Source organism: Bolinopsis microptera, chromosome 12 (assembly GCF_026151205.1).
Source record: "Bolinopsis microptera isolate Bmic1 chromosome 12, MBARI_Bmic_1.0, whole genome shotgun sequence".
NCBI classification, from domain to species: domain Eukaryota; kingdom Metazoa; phylum Ctenophora; class Tentaculata; order Lobata; family Bolinopsidae; genus Bolinopsis; species Bolinopsis microptera.
The window spans coordinates 5144782-5165696 of record NC_087083.1 but is presented as its reverse complement, the minus strand read 5'-3'; the positions used below and the strand labels follow the sequence as shown (position 1 = coordinate 5165696).

The 20915-nt window shown below is 39.2% G+C and overlaps 1 long non-coding RNA gene and 1 other non-coding gene across 2 annotated transcripts; one reads left to right on the top strand and one right to left on the bottom strand.

Moving 5' to 3' along the window:
* Nucleotides 1-5635: 5635 nt before the first annotated feature.
* LOC134824643 (5S ribosomal RNA) lies at nt 5636-5754 on the bottom strand. Its single transcript, XR_010161450.1, has one exon. It is a non-coding gene; the product is annotated as a 5S ribosomal RNA (ribosomal RNA).
* Nucleotides 5755-11491: 5737 nt separating this feature from the next.
* Nucleotides 11492-15218, top strand: LOC134824254 (uncharacterized). The gene is made up of 3 exons (XR_010161372.1): nt 11492-11580; nt 12382-12465; nt 12766-15218. It is a non-coding gene; the product is annotated as an uncharacterized LOC134824254 (long non-coding RNA).
* The last annotated feature ends 5697 nt before the right edge of the window (nt 15219-20915 follow it).

The window sequence follows — 20915 nt, the reverse complement described above, 5'->3', positions numbered from 1 at the left end:
TTGAATTTGATATGATTGATTGGATCTTGTCTAGGACTTTTCGCCTTGATGCAGCGTTAAGATCACAATGGTTAAGGAAGTGATCTTCATTCTCAATAATACCAGAACCTAAGACTATATTGCACCAGGAGCATATTCGCTCATCGCGAGGAGTTTGATTGTATCGGCCAAGTTCAATTTCGAGTCGATGTGCACTGATCCGCAGTCTTGTGATATTAGCACGGTCTGCATATTTAATGACACTGTCTAGGTAATACTCTTTGTTAAATTTGGATTTTAGGTCACGATAGAATTCTAATTTCCGAGAAGTGTTGATACAGGACCCCCAATATTCTCTAAAGCTACTTTTCAAAGTTTTAGTAATGACGTGTGGTGTGAATATTTTACTCCCGATGGGTTGTGTTGATTGCGGAGGAATTCGTTTCTTGAAACCGTTGTGAATAAGAAAGTCCTCTTTTGGTGGTTTTGCGATACTCGGGTTTCTTTCGAAAATTGACTTGGAGTGATTGTTTTTGAGTGTGCGGTAGGCTGTGACATGATCGGTAGAGAAACATGGGTCTAGCGCGAGGACAGGCTCCAAACCCCTGTACCAGTCCAATTTCATGTTCATCTGTTCTTTGAAAGCTAAGGATACAAGGGAGTTATCTTTGAGATTTTTCAAGCGTTGGGTATATTTGAGAGTGAGGTTAATACATTCATAGATTAATGGGTAGCGGCCTGACTCACCCCAGACGCCTGCGTTGCTGGTTTTACGATTTACACCCAGTGACCATTTAAGAAAGTGAAGGTGAACTTTTTCGCTGTTCAGAAGACTAATTTTCTTGAGGATACTAGTTTGAAATTTTGTTTTTGTGTCGGGATCCATATTGAGATCGACTTGTTTTGTTATGTGTTTTATGATAGCCATATTAGGTGTGTAAATAGGCGCTCCGTAAAGAACGATAGGTTTAATAAGAGCGTCAAAGAGTGTTGTTAGAGAACGGAATGATAATTTGGATTTGTTTACTGAGCTTTTCATGCCATAAAGTGCACGCATGGCTTTCTTTTTGAGCTCAGTTCGGGCATTTGTGAATGTGCCGGATTTGTGTATTTCGATTCCTAGATAACAGTATGACTCGACTTCTTCTAACAAGTGATTACCAATTTTGAGGGGAACCAGCTGATAATTATCGAAGCGGGAATTAAATTTCATGAGTTTAGTTTTATCTGCATTAATTTCGACGCCCCATTCCAAGCAGAAATTGTTCAAAGCATCGAGTTGCTTTTGGAGGGTTTTGGGGTCCAGTGCCAAGAGTATCAGATCATCTGCCCATAGTAAGTGACTGATAAGTTGGTTCATTAGTTTCGGACAGTTATCATATTCTAGTCGAGGGGAAAGATCTCTGATGTATATTTTAAAAAGATCAGGGGAAAGTGGATGACCCTGTTCAGTTTCTTTATTGATATCAAATTTTTCGCTGACAAATCCAGATAGTTTTATCTGGCCAGTGGAATTTTTATACATATGTTTAAGAACATTAAATGTTTTGCCAGTGATACCTAGTTTAGCTAACTTTAAGAAAAGAGCTTCACGACAAACAGAGTCGAAAGCTTTCCGGAAGTCCACAAAAACAGCATAGACGGGAACCTTGAGCTTTTTGTATTTAGACGTAATGGTGTTGAGTGTGAGTATGTGGTCATATGTTTGAGCTCCTTTAGCGAAGCCAAGTTGATTTATGGGGTCCGGGTTGTATTCATTTTTGAACTTGATTATCCTGTTTAGCATAATGGTCGAGAATAGTTTCCCGATTGTACTACTCACAGCAATTGCTCTGTAATTGTCGGGATTATCTTTGTCGCCTTTTTTGTGTAGGGGTGTTATGATGCTGTTGTTCCACGGGTAAGTTCCAGTGTCCAAACAGCGGTTAAATACTTTGCAAAGGAGTTGTGTATTTGTTGTGGACAAGGTCTTCAGTATTTCATTGCATATCATATCCTCCGAGGAACTTTTGCCGTTTTTGAGTGAAGAGAGCGCAGTAGATATTTCGTCCACAGAGATCTGGCCATTGAGTATTGATTGTGCAGGGGATGGTTGGCACTTATTGTTAATAGCCTCTGCATTTTGAAGCATTTCTTCCTTATTCTCTACAGTTATGGTGCTATGTGCATTGGCATAAAGTTTACCAAAGAATTTTTGAAAGTTGTCCATGTCATGGCAATCAAATTTGTCAACTCTTCCTTTAAATTTTTTCAGTTTTTTGAATTGTTTCCAGTTAAGAATTTTACCAGATTCGATATCTGTATTCAGTTTGTCAAGATATTTGTTTTTGGTACGGTCAATTAAACTTTTGTACGTATTTTTTACTTGGTAAAAATTTTTTCGAAGATAATCGCTATTGGGGAAATCAGAAACAATTTGAGCTGCACGAGTACAGGATATTTTAGCTTCTCTAGTGGCTTGTGTGAACCAGGGTTGTTTATTTATGGATCCCTTTTTGGTTATTTTGGGATGTTTGGTCTTTTGGAGACATTTGTCTGCTATTTTGTTCAAGTGAACTGTGATATCTTCGTTCAATTTGTATGTACCTAGGAGATCTTCGGGATAATCTGTTTCTAAGAGGGTTTTGGAACATTCTTCCACAAGTGGGTCCATCACTGACTGGAACGAAGGGGAGAGCTCCAATCTGCATGAAGGACTTTCTGATAGGAGAGTTGTCGATAGAGTAGTCAGCAGCAAGTCCCTCGCTCTGCAGGTGTCTCCACAAGGACGGGAGAGGTCAGGTAGTTAGGAGGAATCACCAGGTCTTCTAAGGAGATGGGGTTGACAGGATGGGAGTAGGCTGCCAGTCTGGCTCGTCTGACTAGTCGTGCCAAGGACTTGGGATCACAGTTGAGCCGGGACGAGGTTTCGAAGGATAGTCCAGCGACAGAGTCTGCAACAATCTGCTTAGTTGAGTTCTCAGTAGTAGCTGCGAGGGTCTTCATTTTAGACTTGGAGCGGTGGGCTGCAATTTGTGCTGGTTGAGATTCGTGGTCAAGAGGGGTAGCAGAACAGAAGGTGTCCTGGACAAGGATCAGGCGGGACTTGCACTTGTTGCACTTCCAGTAGGTCTTGTCTTCCTTCTTTCTGTTAAGGTGGTAGAGGTGACCATCGTAGAGGACGTTGCGGCTGCCTTTCTTTCTGCCAGGAATAAACTCGATGGATGAGGAAGACATAGTGGTATAAGATGAACACAGGCGTTGCGGGTTTATATATTATTCCCGCTAGCTGATTGAGATACCGAGCATGTGAAGGTTCACATCACTGTATTGTCGTATAGCAGGTCATTATGGATGACTTGATCCGAACCAGTTCTCGTTAGGATGATAATTAATCACTCTACACTCGACTGTCACGTGACTTTTTCAACCCGTTCTCTAGCTGGTCCTGAACGATTATTCGAAACCCTAACCCTCTTATCTGATCCAAACCCTAACCCTAACCCAATCCTTAACAAAAGCATATGCTGAAACCCTAACCCTAACGAGAAATTAAACTAACTTCCTTATACGGTCATATCACGTGATCGAGACAGTTTTTCGCCTATATCTCGTCAGGGGAGCATTTTAACCCTATGTCATGGGGGGTGATTCGGAATCAGCGTCCGAAAATACATCGATTGAAGTTGGTTTCAACTGTCGGGAACCCTTTTAGAACAATCTCGAAAATCGACTGTAGAGTGATTTAGTACGCTCGTTCTCGTTAGGGCTCCTCATTGCGTACGTAAGTCTGTGGATCACATGTCTGACAGGCCCCATAGCAAGCACTCCATGAGAGCCCCGGCTCAGATCATGTCATGATATTAGAACTAGTGAACTAAGATCAACTGGTAGGGATTGAGGTACATTTTCGGATCCCTAACGGACTAAATCACTACCAGTAATGATATTTGGGTGGTAGTGATTCCGTCCGTTAGGGATTCAGTCCTACAATCGTCGTAGATTCTACAATGATAAATATTGTAACACACGTGCGGCGCGCAAAATCCCCTACAAAATTCAGGGAAACGTCTTCTGCACTCGTAAATGGAAACCGCGAAATCTTTTTTCATTTAATTGATCGCGCGAGTACTGGCACGGCTGTTAATTCAGATCAGAACGTCGATTTCTGCGATTCTAATTAGACAGGATTACCCTAGGATTTATCCTAGCGCGTCCGAGATATCTCGGATTTTATCAATCCTAACGCCGATCCAGTCCCCCCAGGATATAATACCTCCGATGAATTCCTATCGCCGAGCGGCGATAGGATGTGTAAGTTCCGAGAGGCGATAGGATTTGCTCTCGGACCCGATAGGAAATTAAAAACCTATCGGATCCGAGCGCTAATCTTAGCGGAGATAGGATTTAACAATTCCGAGTGCCGATAGGATTTGCTCTCGGACCCGATAGGATACTCAAATCCTATAGGATCTGAGAGCAAATCCGAGAGGCGATAAAATTTCAAATATCAGGACCGATATAATTGGAAGACGACGCATATCTAACTGTAGGTTGAAACTTCATGCTTTCTGTCAGTTAACTTCAGGATCATATCATCGCTTTATCTTAAGTTGATCCACGGTCACCTGCAGGCTACAACAACATGGAGGTTGTTTAGGTTAAATTAAGTAGATAAATGATAACTTGAAGCTAACTTGTAGTTCTCTATAATTATAAAAGTTAACTCTAGGATACCTTGTAGTGCTCTTCAAGTTAACTTCAGGATACCTTGTAGTACTCTTCAAGTTAACTTCAGGATATAACCTTGTAGTACTTTTTGAGTTAACTCTAGGATAACTTGTAGTACTCTTCAAGTCAACTTCAGGATAACTTGTAGTACTCTTCAAGTTAACTCTAGGATACCTTTTAGTACACTTCAAGTTAACATCAGGATACCTTGTAGTACTCTTCAAGTTAACTTCAGGATATAACTTTGTAGTACTTTTTGAGTTAACTCTAGGATAACTTGTAGTACTCTTCAAGTCAACTTCAGGATAACTTGTAGTACTCTTCAAGTTAACTTCAGGATACCTTGTAGTACTTTTTGAGTTAATTCTCTAGGATACCTTGTAGTACCCTTCAAGTTAACTTCAGGATACCTTGTAGTACTTTTTGAGTTAACTCTAGGATACCTTGTAGTACACTTCAAGTTAACATCAGGATACCTTGTAGTACTCTTCAAGTTAACTTCAGGATATAACCTTGTAGTACTTTTTGAGTTAACTCTAGGATAACTTGTAGTACTCTTCAAGCCAACTTCAGGATAACTTGTAGTACTCTTCAAGTTAACTTCAGGATACCTTGTAGTACTTTTTGAGTTAACTCTAGGATACCTTGTAGTACCCTTCAAGTTAACTTCAGGATACCTTGTAGTACTCTTCAAGTTAACTTAAGAATATATTCTAATCAATTTTGAGCAGAATGTTTCAGATAGATCTTAGAATAAGCCCTTTCAGACAAAACTTTGTAGCTATTCTAAGCCATGTTATTCTGACATTTGGAAACATTTCCTTGCGTTTGAACATAGACTATATTGCTAAGGATAAAATGCTATTCTTAATAACCACTGCAATTCTGAAAAAGCCATACACAATTTCTTCTGTTCAGTAAAACAATTCTTCGGAAATATAACAAAAGGATACGGCACCGGGAATTCCCAGGCGGTCACCCATCCAAGTACTAACCCGGCCTGCAGTTACTTAACTTCCCAGATCGAACGAGATGGGGTGTACTCAACCGAGTATGGCCGTATCCAAGGATGATGAATTTTGCTTCTGTATATTTTCTCACTTATTTTGCGGAAGAATGAAAACATACTAAAAGTTAATATTTTACTTTTTTTCATGTTTTCGATCTCGATGGAATTTTATTTGAGTTCGGAAACGCGCAACACGCATTTTATCTCCCGGAAATGATGAATCCGAGAGCACACGTCTCGGAAACATAAATCCGAGAGTACACCTCTCGGAAACGTAAAATCCTAGAGGCGCCTCTCTGCGCAGAGCTAGGCTCTCGGATTTTTTTCTATCCTATCGCCTCTCAATAATAAAATCCGAGCGCCTAGCGATCGGACGACGATCTGAAATGCGATCGGTTCGCCCTAGGACAGCGAACGTCGTCCAACCAGGAATGACGTAATCCTATCGTTGATACATGTTTCGTATCCAATATCAGAGATAATACGGCGGCGCGCGCGAGAAGTGGCATGCACAAACAACAAACGTATGTCAATCCTATCGGATTAGAATCCACGCTAGAACAGCCGTGAGCTGGGCCATGATTCTTCGGAATTTCGCTGGATTGTACAACTTTCGTCTTGGTAGATTCCAAACACAAGGAAATTTTCCTTTTGGTTGGTAATATACTCAATGATGGAAGTATAGTGTATTGGCTATGCCCCGCTTACTAGTACTAGTTTAGCTCTTTCTAGTCCCCTGCTACACGGCATGTAAACAGGGATTGGCTAGTTAGAGGTTACCTGAGGACCCCAGGCTATTATGTTCATTAACATAATGATTTGGCGGAATGACAGGCTGAGCGCGGCCCAGTAAGTTAGAGGCGGTCCGTGTAGGCCTTACACTGTGCTTTCAGCAATACTCATATATAATATCGCGCGCGCGATCGATCGATTTATCGCATCGATCACGCGTACGCGCTCGATCGTGCGACGCGAATTTCGCTTACAGCTTCAATTTTATATTATTACTATTAGCTGTTAGTGAAGTCAATCCTGATCAAAATACTTACTTCAATCCCGTGATTCTCGAAAAACTGGATTACAGAAAATCGGGATTCCCGGAAGCAATTTCAAATTTGCGCTTATATCTGCATTGTGCATGTTTGTCATTGTCATGCGTTGTACGACCCGCCGCGCACGAAGTGCGCGGCTCCCCCTGTATCGTCGAAGACGATACAGTGAAGCGACAGTGGGGGTCACCACGTGATACAAGTTTGTCATACGTTGTATGACCCGCCTGTATCGTAGAAACTCTACAGGGGTAGTGAAACGACCGTGGGTGGTGGGGGTCACAACGTGATACAAGTGCATGTCCCTTAGCTCTGTTTCAGTGATCAAGAGACCAGATTGTCCCGATGTTCAAAATCCCCAGTTCATGGCAGCAGATATAACGCAATCGGCCACTAACTGACGAAGATTTTGTTATTTCTGATGAAGACATCATATCGGCTATTTCTGCAATCTCGCCCGATTCGGGTTGTGGACCAGATCACAGATGGAGTTCCAGTCTGTCTTCTCAAGACATGTGCTCAAGAACTGTGCCAACCTATTAAATCTATCTGGACGGAACCATACACCCTGGGACTTGTACCCAAATTCTATAAGGAGACACACATTCCTCCTCTCTACAAAAAGGGAAACCGGGCACATGCAGTGAACTACCGTCCCGTTGCCCTCACTTCACACATCATCAATATCTATGAGCGCATTCTACGGAGCACCTTGGTCAATGGTCAAGTACTTGGATGAAAATGAAATTCGGTTTGATAATCAACATGGATTTCGTTCAGGAAGGAGCTGTTTGACTCAGCTTCTTAGCCATTTCGATGACATGATCATGAGATGCCTTTTGAGTGGGTCAGATACTGATACAATATATTTAGACTTTGCGAAGGCCTTCGACAAAGTGGACCATCGTCTTCTCATTGATAAATTGCAAAAGTATGGATTCAACGGAAGGATTCTTAAGTGGCTGGAGTTGTTGTTCTGAACGGGGTGTCTTCCTTCGCAGCCTTGGTTATCAGTGGTATCCCCCAAGGAATCGATCTTGGACCCCTCCTTTTTATACTCTTTATAGATGACATGAAGCTTTGTGTGACTGGTTCAATTATAAAATTCTTTGCTGATGACACCCGTATACTGAAGCACATATATATACAGAACAGGATGTTATCGTTTTTCAGCAAGATCTCGACCATGTTATTGCTTGGGCCAAACGTAATAACATAGTTTTACATGAGGATAAATTTGAGCTCCTTATCACTTATAGTTCACCGGGGGAATCCTAATGAGAGTCCATGTATGAGCTGCCTTCTGTATGTCAAACACAAACATACAAGGTGTCTGGCCTGACCTCTAGTAGGTAGTATGCATGTGATGGGGGTGATTCTGAATGATTCTTCAAAAATACTCTCTCTCTCTCTCTCTCTGTTCTGGTCAACGGTTTCTGGCCTCTTACTAAAAGATGGAGGCCTTCTCACCGTGCCCACAGAATGCAACTCCTGCTAGCTGCACGCCAGGACTCCCAAAGTATATATACGAAATCATAAAATAATAAATATCAATGCAACAGACCCCTGGAGTCTTGAAGCTGTCACTACCTGTCTCAGAGCAAACTCACTTCCGTTGTAGTACTTCTGCGGGCAGACAAGGGACTTCCGAGCAAGGTCAAAGCCTGGAAGATATGTCTCTATGCGGAGATGGGCCTAGGTTGAGTTCCTAGTATGGGATTTAGCGAAAGTTCCTGGTGAAGAATCCTAGGAGGTTACCCAAAAGGGTTTTCCCTATCTAGTCTTGTCGACTGTTCCACAAATTTGAAGATATGATTGTAGTTTACTGTTTTTAAGGTAGAGTTTACCAATTATCCTCATTCTGAACGTCATGATCTGGATGCACTTGCAGAGGAGGTGCTGGGATGTTTCTGCTTCTCCTGAAAAGTGTTCACAATCTTGCGTCTCGAAGTTGACGTTGTTTGCCACGTTCTGAAAATAAACTAGTGGGCTGTGACCTATCCTGAAAGCGACCATGTAAGCCATCTGATGTGAGTTCCAGAAAAATTAAAGTTCCTGTATTTATAGTTGTGGAGGAACATCTCAAGTGGAATGTTCCTTTGTCACTGAGTGTGGCCTAATTGGGAGGAAGGGTTCTGGTCCTATGGGGATGTTGTTGGATTGATCGTCCCTTGCGAATTCGTCCGCTAGTTCTTTACCGTATACTCCTTCATGTCCTTGAACGAAGTTCTACTCGATGAGAATACCTAGTGAGTTGAGTTGGTCTGAGATGTTCAGAACGAACCTGGAGTTAAAACTGGTGCTGTTAAGCGCTTTAAATGCAACCTAGGAATCTGAGATCCTAAGTTATCATTAGTCCAGATACTTGCCATTGTATAACGCAAATAGCGGGTACGATTTCCTCAATGAACCTGAAGAAGGAATATCTGTCCTGAAATGATACCATGTATCATCGAGCTAAAAAATGAATCAAAAGTTAGAGTAAATCGTTAAACATTGTATGTCCTATTTGCATCCCCTAAGCATTGCATTGATGTTTATTCCTGGTTTGGGAGTCCTGGAATGCAGCTAGCAGGAGTTGCATTCTGTGGGCACGGCGAGAAGGCCCCCTTCATAAAGTAAGAGACCAGAAACCGTTGACCAGAACAGAGAGAGAGAGAGTTTATTCCTGGTCCGGTTAGCTTTGCGTCTCAGAACTAAAGAGGTCCACTATGCTTTAGTGAGCTATGCTGTCCACCAGGGTACTGTAGATCTAAGGGTTCCCCGTGTAATGGGGCAGGCTGTGAAAAAGCATCTCTGCAGGATGTCCGAGATGAACTGTTTTCGAGTGTTGAGAACTTCCGCTGTAGAACTGAATAGAACCAGTTGCAGTAGGGGTGTCAGTCAAACACTGCTGGCTACTAGATGATTGTAGAGCGTCCAGTCACACTTCAATGAAGAGTGTGGCAAAGCTAACCCGGTCCCCTGAAAAGTGGTTACTGGAGGAAGAAGTGCCAGGAATTCTCGCTATCAGTGTGTCCTCGTAGTCAGAGTTGACATCCCTAACACTGTCTTATCACGAGCCTGTGTCTAGCGTGTGTCAGCCCTAACGCATTAGCTGTCTTAACTGAAAAGACCTGAAAAGTGGTTACTGGAGGGAGAAGTGCCAAGACTACTCATTATCAGTGTGTCCTTGTAGTCAGGATGAGCGAATTGGAATCCCTAGCTCTGTGGTGGGTGACTTCGATGGAACCTGAAAGCTGAAAGAGAATTTCCTGGTGATTTAATAGCTCTTAGAGCTATGTATCTGTGTCTAACGTATCGTCGTTTGTGTGTGTACTATCTTGTAACCTGATATCTGAAAGAGGAATTTCCTGGTGCTTGGTAGCTGTTAGTGTCGACTTCCTGGTTCCTATGGGAACTTTGAGTTGGTAAGTCCCAACCTTTGTACTCAACAAGAGAGCACACCACCCGTTAGTGCCAACCAGGCCACACCACGTGGAGGTTCGGAGAGGATTTCGTGACCCATATTTTCTTCAAAAATACATCTATCAAAGTTGATTTGAACTGTCTGGGGCCCTTTCAGAAATATCTCGAAGTTTCGGTGTAGAGCGATTTAGTAATAGTAGTTAGTACTCCGTTTTCTGAAGAGCACCTCAGCATTTTACCAAACACTGACGTAAGACCTGAAACACTATACTCTACTGCGTACATCACGTGGTCTGACTTGTTACCCATGTGGTATTCAAGTGACTTGCATATAATCTCATAACATAATATTCTAAGCCTACTCTAGCGCGTCACCGGACACCACGTGATAGTACCACGTGACTCACGAGAGAGCATTCCTCTCTGATTACATTATTACATTATTCTACTCACAATCTTTGTCTTGAGCTCACCGTGCTGTTCTCTTTATTGTTTATACTCGCACTTTCTTTATTTTCAACTGTGTTTCTTTGATTTCCGGACTTAAAGTTGATCATCTTGGGCGTTTGATACATATCTGGTAGGTTAATATATTGATATTTATCTGGTACTTGGTAGGTTATAACAATATCATACCATATCATGTGGACCCAAATTCTTATCTTAATTGATTTGTGACCTGTACAAAAATTACCATCGATAGCTTTACTTAAATAAAACAAATCGTTTCATGATACTATACCGTTAATAATCACTGATAGAAGTTGGAACAGTGCCAATCATCAGTGCACGAATTATCGTCTGTCCGACTAATTCGAGCGTTTTGACCTATTTGATTCAATTTAATGCTTCTGCTTGTCAGCTGAGCACCTTTTTCGGAAACTAAATAAAAACTCACAAGTAATTTAAATATGATGATAATCATCTTATCTTTATTGTTCAAACTATAAAGTACCTGACCAGGTCAGGTACTTTATAGTTTGAACAAGGCTGACCATAAGATGTTGAATGTTCACGATCGTTGATGATCGCAAACATTTTCAGACAGAGGTATCCAGTGGTATACAAGTGACAAGCTTCATTACTGAGGTATTGAATCTACTTCCTAACTGTGTTATTACGAGTCAAGAAGAACCTAGTACACACTTCAAGTGAGTTCCTTTGCTTTACAACATATTTTATAAGGCCTCCTTTTTTATCAACAATTCTGTTTTATTTCACTATTCGTGTAATTCTCATTATACTCGTTTTGTGGTTTAATTTACTAATTTACAAGTTTGTTCTCCTTGATATGTAATCACAGCACGATTTACTTTATTAACATTATGTTTAATATTTTAGGTACAGGACCCAGGTCAGCAATCATTCAGCGTTTATAACTTCTTCGTATTAACTGTAAAGCTCAACATCATTCTTTACATTAAGGTAAATATACATTTGTTTACTCCATATTCCAATATTAGTCTTGAATGATGACTCCTGATTCACATTTACAAATATTAATAGCTTGAGCGGGCTGAGTAAGTTACAATAATACATCCGAATCCCGACAGCACTCTCGCGGCACCCTATGGCACTATGGCGGTACTCACGTGGCACTATGCAGGCGGCACTCTCGCGGCATAGTAGCGGCTTAGTGCCAACTTGTAATAATGTTCGCTTAAAAGTATTACCCTTTATTTACTAGCTTTGTCAATCGCTCTATCAGCATTCCAATCGTGATTTACAATCGTCATCTGATGACGTGTCACATGCTATTAAATTATGGGCGTTCCGATGTTCTAGAATCTGGATTGGTATGACGTAGGCATAAATTAGGACGTGAGGTGTGCCGTGTGTCATGTGAAATGTGAATGTTACGTTGTACCTAGCAAACAAGTCACAGAATAAGTTACCTATATAAGACGAGCTCCATAAGAAAATAGTGTCAGTTATCTGTTCAACTTCATACTCCTCACCGTGGACCAAAGACCCACGTAACGTTCCCTCCACCATTCTTCCATAGTTGTACTTTCTCTTTCCAAATTTAGCCTTAACGTTAGTTGTTAGCATTGTGTGAATTAGTCTTCCTTTTTAAAGAATTATAATATTTATATTAATATTTTTGTGCAATTCCCACTACTCGTTTTGTGGTTAAATTTACTATTTTACAAGTTTTTACATCATGATATGTTATCACAACAAGATTCACTTGCTTAGTGATTAACAATATGTTTAATATTTTAGATACTGGATCCAGGTCAGCAATCATTCAGCGTTTCTAACTTCTTCCTATTAGCAGTAAAGCTCAACATCATTCTTTACATCAAGGTAAATATTAAATTTACAGTAAATATACGTTTGTTTACTTCAGATTGGATTTTTGGCACAAATGACACAAATAAACCTTGAACCCAATATAATTCTATACTTATAGCACTAAACAGCTACTTTGAATAATTTGTACGTCATTTTTGAAGCTTAATGAAATTTCGTTCACATTCAGAATTAATATTTTATGTACTGAGGTACCACGAGAGCTGTGTGATAGTAATAAGAACCTATAATAATCCTAGAATCTTTGATTCTTTAAATCCGCATCACTTCCTTAAACACCTGTTTTCATTTCAGATATATCAACTGATCAGCAATGGATAAATATAATTTGGAAAATGGGAAACAAATTTTCGAAGAATACTGCTCATCGGCTGGAAACCAGCCCACAATGCTTCCAAGAGCACCAGAGCAGGCCTACATAGACAAATATCCGGATGAATATCAGCCTGGTACCAGCTTTAGAGATGAAAGACTCTTTCAGTATATCTACGAGGCTGAAGTCAAAATGTATAGGTTTTTAGAATTAGGGTTAGATGGAAACTCTATTGTTCTCCACAGCTTTAGATACACACACGATCAGTATTGTCTGTGTGATAAAAGTCATGTTAGGAACAAAAAAACGTGTAACAAGTGCAAGAATCCGTTTAACACGGAAGGCGAATGCGATTTTATCATCATTTGTGCGGACATTTTCATTGTTATCGAGGTAAAGGACATTAATAATATTGATGGAGAGTGTACGACTAGTAAATTGCAGGATTTGATTGGTACGTACAGGAAGTCAGCTATGCAGAGAAACAAGGTAGTGGAACTGATCAAATGTATTGACAAGGATGCTAAAATTCTTCAGTTCACAGCGTACCCTAATCTCAGTAGACGGTTTAAAGACCAGTTCCAATTTAGTGAGATGACAGAACTCCGGTTAAGTGATGATGAACTGTCGACTATCATATTTGAAGAAGATTTATCCACTTTTAATGCTTGGTGGGAAGACAATGTATCTGTGGCCATATCATCCGTCAGAAGAGTTCCTGAAGAAACGGTTATATCGAGTACAGAAATGCCAATATCTGGATACAATCAGAATTCTCATGAGAAAGCAAGGAACATTTTACTAGCCATATGGGCCACAGACAGAAAAACATGTGATAAATCCAAGTGCAGTTTAGCACGATGTATTTTGGATATCAACGAACAACTTAAGGAAGGTCGCATTACTTTCGAGCCTAAAAGAGGAAATAGACGTGACCAAAATCCCGGTGTTGTAAAAGCTCCTGATGTCATAAGCAAATATGCTGGAATTTTAAACCTCACTATAGAACAAAGTGTAGTTTTCAAAAGAGACGAAAACCTGCAATGGATAAATGGACCTGCGGAGGCAGGTAGAACTGTAATATTATGTGGTAAAATGTTACAACTTATACAATCTGACGCGAATAATAAAGTTGTGTTATTTAAATACAATGGAGAGGGCAACAACTCTCAACATTATCAGAGTGCATTGAAAAATTGTAGTGTAGAATACGAGGTGATTAACTATCGCAATTTTGATGATCGAGTAGCAGAGAGCAACCGTCCAGTTATCATAGTCGAGATAACACGTTATCTTCATGTGCAACAATTGATTGAACGACTCAGTGGAGTTAGTGACCGTCATTTGTTTTTGGACGATGTACAGGTGACTTGGTACCGTAGCACAGCTGAAGAGTGTACTGATCTAATAGATTTGTTGTTAGAGTTGTCGTCAAATAAATGTGTATGGATAGGGTGTGACTTTGCACAGGCTTGGGTATTTCTAGGCCCAAAGTATACTATAGATTTCGCTAATGTACTGGTTCGCAAACTATCGACTAGTCAGCGAGCAAATTTATCGAGAAGTCTTACAATTAGCAGTGATTTGTACGATATTTTATATGTGATAAGAGATACATTTAATAGACTGTCTAGGCTATCTTCTGACTCTGAGAGATTTGATGATGTTCTTTTGGAAATTGTATCACCCGACCTCGCACAAGGGCATTTTATTCATGGGCCAATACCCGTCATACATGCTTTCAATAACTATGATATAGGACCGATTGGTCATGCATTTTGTAATGAATTAGATGAAATGTGTAATAATGACGAAATGAATTATTATGACATGGGTATCGTTTACAATGATGACAGGAGAGATATAAGAATGTTAATTAAAGACGTTGTTTCTATACGATGTATTAACTCTGAATATAAGATAGCAATTTGCCACAGTAGGAAGAGTTTTTCTGCTGAGTAGCCAGCAGTAATTGTATTGCACAAAGTGTGCAGGTACATTGAGAAAGACTTGATCACACTTCAATTAGAAATATCCAGAGCCCGTGTTTACTGCTCTGTTCTTTTATACCCAGAGAAGGGTAAAGATTTAGGCGATTATGGACATATTTCAGATATTTTAGATAATCTGAAGGGTCGTGCACGCATTTTAAAATATTGAATTTGCAGTTCGCACTGCTTTTGAAGATGTTTCATAAAATGATAAATATATGGCATGGATTTTTCTGAACGATCTTCTTTTATAGATCACAAAACATATTTTATAAGGTCAAACATCAATGGAGCGTTCCTTAATAATATTTATCAGTGTTTACTGCTCTGTTCTTACTTCTTTTATACCCAGAGAAGGGTAAAGATTTATACGATTATGGACATATGGGGTCGTTCACATATTACGTAATCACTGAGCGGGAGGGGGGCTTTTAAATGATTACGCTAGTGTAATTTTGACACAGTAGCTATATGTAAAACTGATTAAGGAGGGGGAGAGGGGGTCAAAATTGACCAAAAAGTGATTACGTATTATGTGAACGACCCCATATTTCAAATCTTTAAATAAACTGGATGATCGTGCAAGCATTTTTCCCTGAAGTTTATATTGAAAAGTAAGTTTAATAAACTTCTTTCCCCTGATCTGAGCATCTTTCCGTGCTTAACTTATCGCTCCTAACCTTCCCAATGATATTGGGCGACTAATCTCATGTAAAGTATGAGTTTTACCAGTCATGAAAACTAATAATCTATAACTTATAATTTTAAAATACTAGAAGCTAGTGTATCTTAGTTATTATTTTGACAACCTTGACTTATATAGATGTCTAATGGTTATTCGATATGATAGCAGTGGATCCTCTCTAAGCTGAAACATCTAGATAAAAACAGTGGAACAGTTAGGCCATATAATCCATCCACCAATTAATCGCAAACATACGTCATACATAACAGGTAAACAATAAATAAATTGGAAATATCGAATATAACCTTAACTACTTTTATATTAATACAAAATCTTTGAACAGAAAGATGTACTTGATTCAAGTGAAAACCTGATGTGGTTAAACGGGCCCGCTGGGGCTGGAAAAACTGTGATTATGTGCGGAAAGGTAATAAAACTAATGCTAGAATCAGATAGGGACTCCAGAATTATGTTATTTAGAAGTTCAAGTATTGCAGGAAACGGAACCGATTTGCAGAAAACGGGGTCGCTTTATCATTCAGCATTAACAAAGGCTCATATTCGGTTTGAGGTTATAAATCAACAACAAATCGACAGAGCAGTATTGGATAGAAACATTAAAGTCATTATTGTTGACATCAAAGATCATCAGCGTGCTGCAAAGTTAATAGATCAGTTCAGTGGAGAGTTTCACTTGTTTTTAGATGACGCTCAAAAGGTTTTGTACTACAGCACTAGAGGTGGGGAGTACGGTGTCTTTATAGACAAGTTGAAGAAGATGGCTGAGAACAAAGTCGTATGGATTGCATGTGACATGGTACAAGGCTGGAGGTATTTAGGCCAACGGTATACAAGAGAACTAGCTAAAAACCTAAAAGAAACTCTGTCTGACGAGCAAAGGAAGTGTTTATCAATGAATCTTAGGAACACATGCGACCTGTCCAATATATTATGTGTAATCAGAGATCGTTTCATCCTTAGATATGATCAGCAAGGACAAAACAGATTCCCTGTAGATATGATTTTACCCAAACAAACTCGTGGCCATTATATTCATGGAACTAAGACCGTTATACATGTTCTAAATAATTATGACCTTGATACTATCGGTGAATTATTAAAGACAGAGTTGGATAAATTAAACCAAACTCACAAACCAAACTCACAAACCAAACTCAGAAACCAGAAGTTCCCGCAACCAGTTCACAAGCGAAGGAGGTTCAAAAAGTTAATCCTCTAACTAACTTGGGAGTAGTTTACAATTCTTCGAACAGCGATGTTGAATCATTAGTTAAAGACATTGTAAGCAACCATAAAGATAAACAGAAGATAGCACTGTGTGACAGTGTGTTTAGCTACTCTGTCGAGTGGCCGGCAGTGATTGTGCTTCATCAGATGTGGGGAGATCTTGACAATGACCTTCCAGCACTTTACCTAGCCATGTCAAGAGCACGAGTTCACTGCTTTTTGATGTTGTACCCGGACGAAGGTGAAACTACAAAGGACCATAATGAAGAAATGCTCGGGTTGGTAGAAGAACTGAAAGATCATGCACATGTCCGTTACATCTTTGATGAAGATGACTCATGACTGAATCTATCTATCCATTTAATAAACCTTGAATTTTCTTGACGTTCATGATCTTGACGTTATGGAATACTTTGCTCCTATATGCTACATATCGTTTATGATCAGTCCCATTGCTCGGTCACAATCCAGTTGACTGAGCAGAAGTTTGTATTTATGTTGCAACATTATTAGTAAATATTGTTTTCAGTTGAAGGGGAGCCCCTGAGATCGTTTACTAATACGAAGTTATATATTGCCCATTAAGAAGTCTGCAAAACAACAAAGGTGTTATTTTAGAGCGTTATTTTAGGGTGTTATTTTGGTTAGCTCAGGGGCTTACTTTGCTTCACAAGACTTTTGTGCATGTTATGTTATCATCGTATTATATGGAATATAATTGATTCGATTTATCAAAATTTTAATAACGCAGGTTTTTTACATTTGTTAAAAATCATAGGCAGCTTAAAACAGACATAAACATATTTAATATAAATGTCGGATAAAATCTCAAAAATTACCATTCCGTTTAGCACAGAATAAAGTTTTACTTCCCATTGCTGTACTGCTGTGCTTCAATTCAAAATAATCATAACCATTACGTGCAACGTTAATGGATAAGGCTGACAACCGCCAAGCAGGTGTTTTAATATCTCACACTGTAAAAATAAATTCTATCAAAGAACATTTAAAATTCAGTGTCTCTGAAGGTTATTTTAAAGACAACTCAATCTGATTTCTTAATTTTGTACGTCTCTAATCAAGTTTATTAAGTTTTGCTATATCGTAAATGTCGTCGCAGAAAGCTAGGTAGTTAAACACGTTCATGCCTCCAACGTTGACTTTGTATTGTTTTTCTAAAGCGTGAAATTCTACCTCGTCGGCAATCAGAGATAGTATTGATAGTACTCTTCGAAACTGAAAAATAGAGACGTTAAATAGATACTGTTAACAGTGAAAAAAGTGTTACAACTTACAATAAGAGAAAAGGACCAGTTGCAGTTAGGACTAAAAACATTAAACAGGAGGGAAAAACGAGCGTGCTAACAGCTTAAAATAGCTTTACACTGGAACTTCAAAATTTGTCTGAAAGGCCCCCGTGGCCCGTACAGTTAGAACCAACAACAATTATCGATGTATTTTTGAAAGCTGATTCCGAATCACATCACAAATGACATGGACATAGGGTTAAAATGCTTCTTTGACGTGTTATCGGCGAAAAATTGACTACAGATTAGATCACGTAACAACATGAGTCATGACTATGTAAGAAAATAGGCACATTTTTCGTTAGGGTTAGGGATTTAGCAGATGCTGGAGTCGGATGCTGGGATTGGGTAAGGGTAAGGGTTGAAGTCAGAGGACAGGAGCTGAGTATAAGGTAAGGGTTTCGAATTGTCTGTCAGCGCTATCTAGAGAACGTGTCAGGCTATAGGTCATGTGTTGTCCAAAAAGGAATTAAATGTGGAATAATCAATAAATCGTACTCTTCATATTCATATTGTTATCGACACTACAATGCGCGCCACGCCATTTAATTAATGAAGCGTTTACGTACATATACAAATCAAAGGATTTTGCCCCTTTCTCTACTCAAAATGCACCGCGCGCGCCTGTAAATGCAATTAATAGACAACTTTGTGACGGTGCCATTCCACAGTCTTCCTTACAAGACATATTTATGGTGGCCTAATTTGCGACGACCGAAATTTTGGCGGTCCGAAAATATGGCGAAATTAAACAAAAACCGTCAAATTTCGGACGTCACAGAAAATAAGGGTATTTTTCATCATTTTTTGTGACAGTAAGCAGTGAGGAAATTTCTGAAATTCGGTAAAATCATGTTCAAACTTAGTCTGTATTAAGACTGTTAGACTTTCATGTTAGCACATACATGTATTTTAATGCAAATTTAAACTGTATTGCTTGACATGTTCAATTCGTCATTGGTGTGGTGATAATTTGTCCCAAGATGCCAGAATTTATTTATTTATTTTACTTGATATTACTTTTTAGAAACAAAATAAAGCAGTGAAGGCACAGTCATTGAAATAAGCTAAAAGATAATGCGACGGAATTTTATTTACACAGATACAAAAAGATTCAACAAAAGGATTGCTCAATAGGACAGGAGCTGGCCAGGGTGACCAGGAAACTTCCGCGTAGGTTAAAAATCTCTAGTATGAAGACTTTACTCAGTCCTCTCTTCTTTATGAGAAGAGTTTTCAAATGGAATCAACAATTTTTTCATGATTTGCGGAGCCCAGTGTACCAACACGATACATGTGCATACAACCAAACTTAATCCAGTGGTGTCTTAAAATTCCACAGCATGTATTTCTGCACCATACTTTGAGATGAACTTCCTTTGAAGTTAGATCAAGGTCTGCTCTCATGCAATCATAGACCCCTCCACCAATTCTCCCTAATCCGGGTTGGATTAGCTAGGATATGGTGGATGAGTTTTTCTTCGATCTATCAGAGCGAAATATCTTATATCGTCAGGGTTGCAGAAATGCACTATCAAGCCAATAGAACTCTTAAAACCAGGTTTCCGTTAAGTATTGCAATCTATCTTAGCCTCATTAAGATAAGTGACACTTCAAGACATTTAGTTGTATCAATATTGGTTGGGCATTGTTCAGTTCACCAAAAGGGATGAGACATTGAACATTCTGAAAGTAAACATTCAATTTATTACCATCCAATCTAACACCTAGGGGAGTCGGCCTGGGTTACAATTCCAGGGTTTACTAAAACTATCATAAAAACCCATTCATCCAAAAAAACCAAATTATGCTTCCCTGAGTGTATTGCCGGGTTCTACCAGTAAATATTGCAATTTAAGTTCTTTGGGATTGAAAATCTGGCAAATATATATTAAACCATCGAAACTGTAATTATTCCTAGATAATACATATTTGCTATTATAAAAAGAAATAAACTGTAAAGCATCGGCACAAGTTTCTTGGAACTGGGTTGTTGGTACAAAGGCGCGGCAATCATAAGAGACCCTCGAAAAAGCCACCCCACTTACCCGACATTTGTGTAGTGATTAGCGAAAGTGACATATGAATTATAACATAAAAAATAAAATATCTAGGAGATTCAATGAGCGGGTCTAAAATAATCAAACATACTACCTGTACCACGTCTACGGTTCTGTATGTTTGATGGATTTTGCTCAAGATTTCCACTAACCCTCCAAACTCTAAATCTGTATGTTTACTAAATCGATCATGGTGTTTTACAGGTGAGTTTATTGCCAGATACAACTGCATATCATTAGGCTTATCGATTAGAAACTAAGAAAATGTGGAGACTATCTTCATTTAGTACCCTAATCAAGTGGACTGATGTTGTCTTGTTGAAAATGCGACTGAGATTGTGGTTCATATGCCAGGTTGAAAGGTTTGTGTGAAAAATTTTGCTCGCAAATATAATTATTATACATATTATTCGATTTAATTTAAGGAGTATGAGAGGTTATTCTTCTTTAAAAACAATTCGATTTCCTAGACGTTAGAAAACGAAAAAGGATAGTTTGATTCAGGATAAGATAAAAGGTTCTTCGTCGATTTTCGCAACATATATCTGTGGACATCTACGAAAAATCGTCAGGGATCTGTGCACATCGATCTTTAATTCCTGATTCGCAAAATGAACAAAGTGACCTGTTCTTAACCCTGAGAGTCTCGGAAAATATCTACTATAGCAAGCTAGGTAGATATCACAAACATGCGTTTGAGGTACAGCAAAACTCTGTGGGTGAATGTGAAACAATTTGATGGGTAAATACGAAGCTGTATGTTAAGTTTAAACCTTCTCTAGGCACGGGTTTAAAATGGAAAGACACGTGTCCACGCACGACAACACAATTGCTGCATTT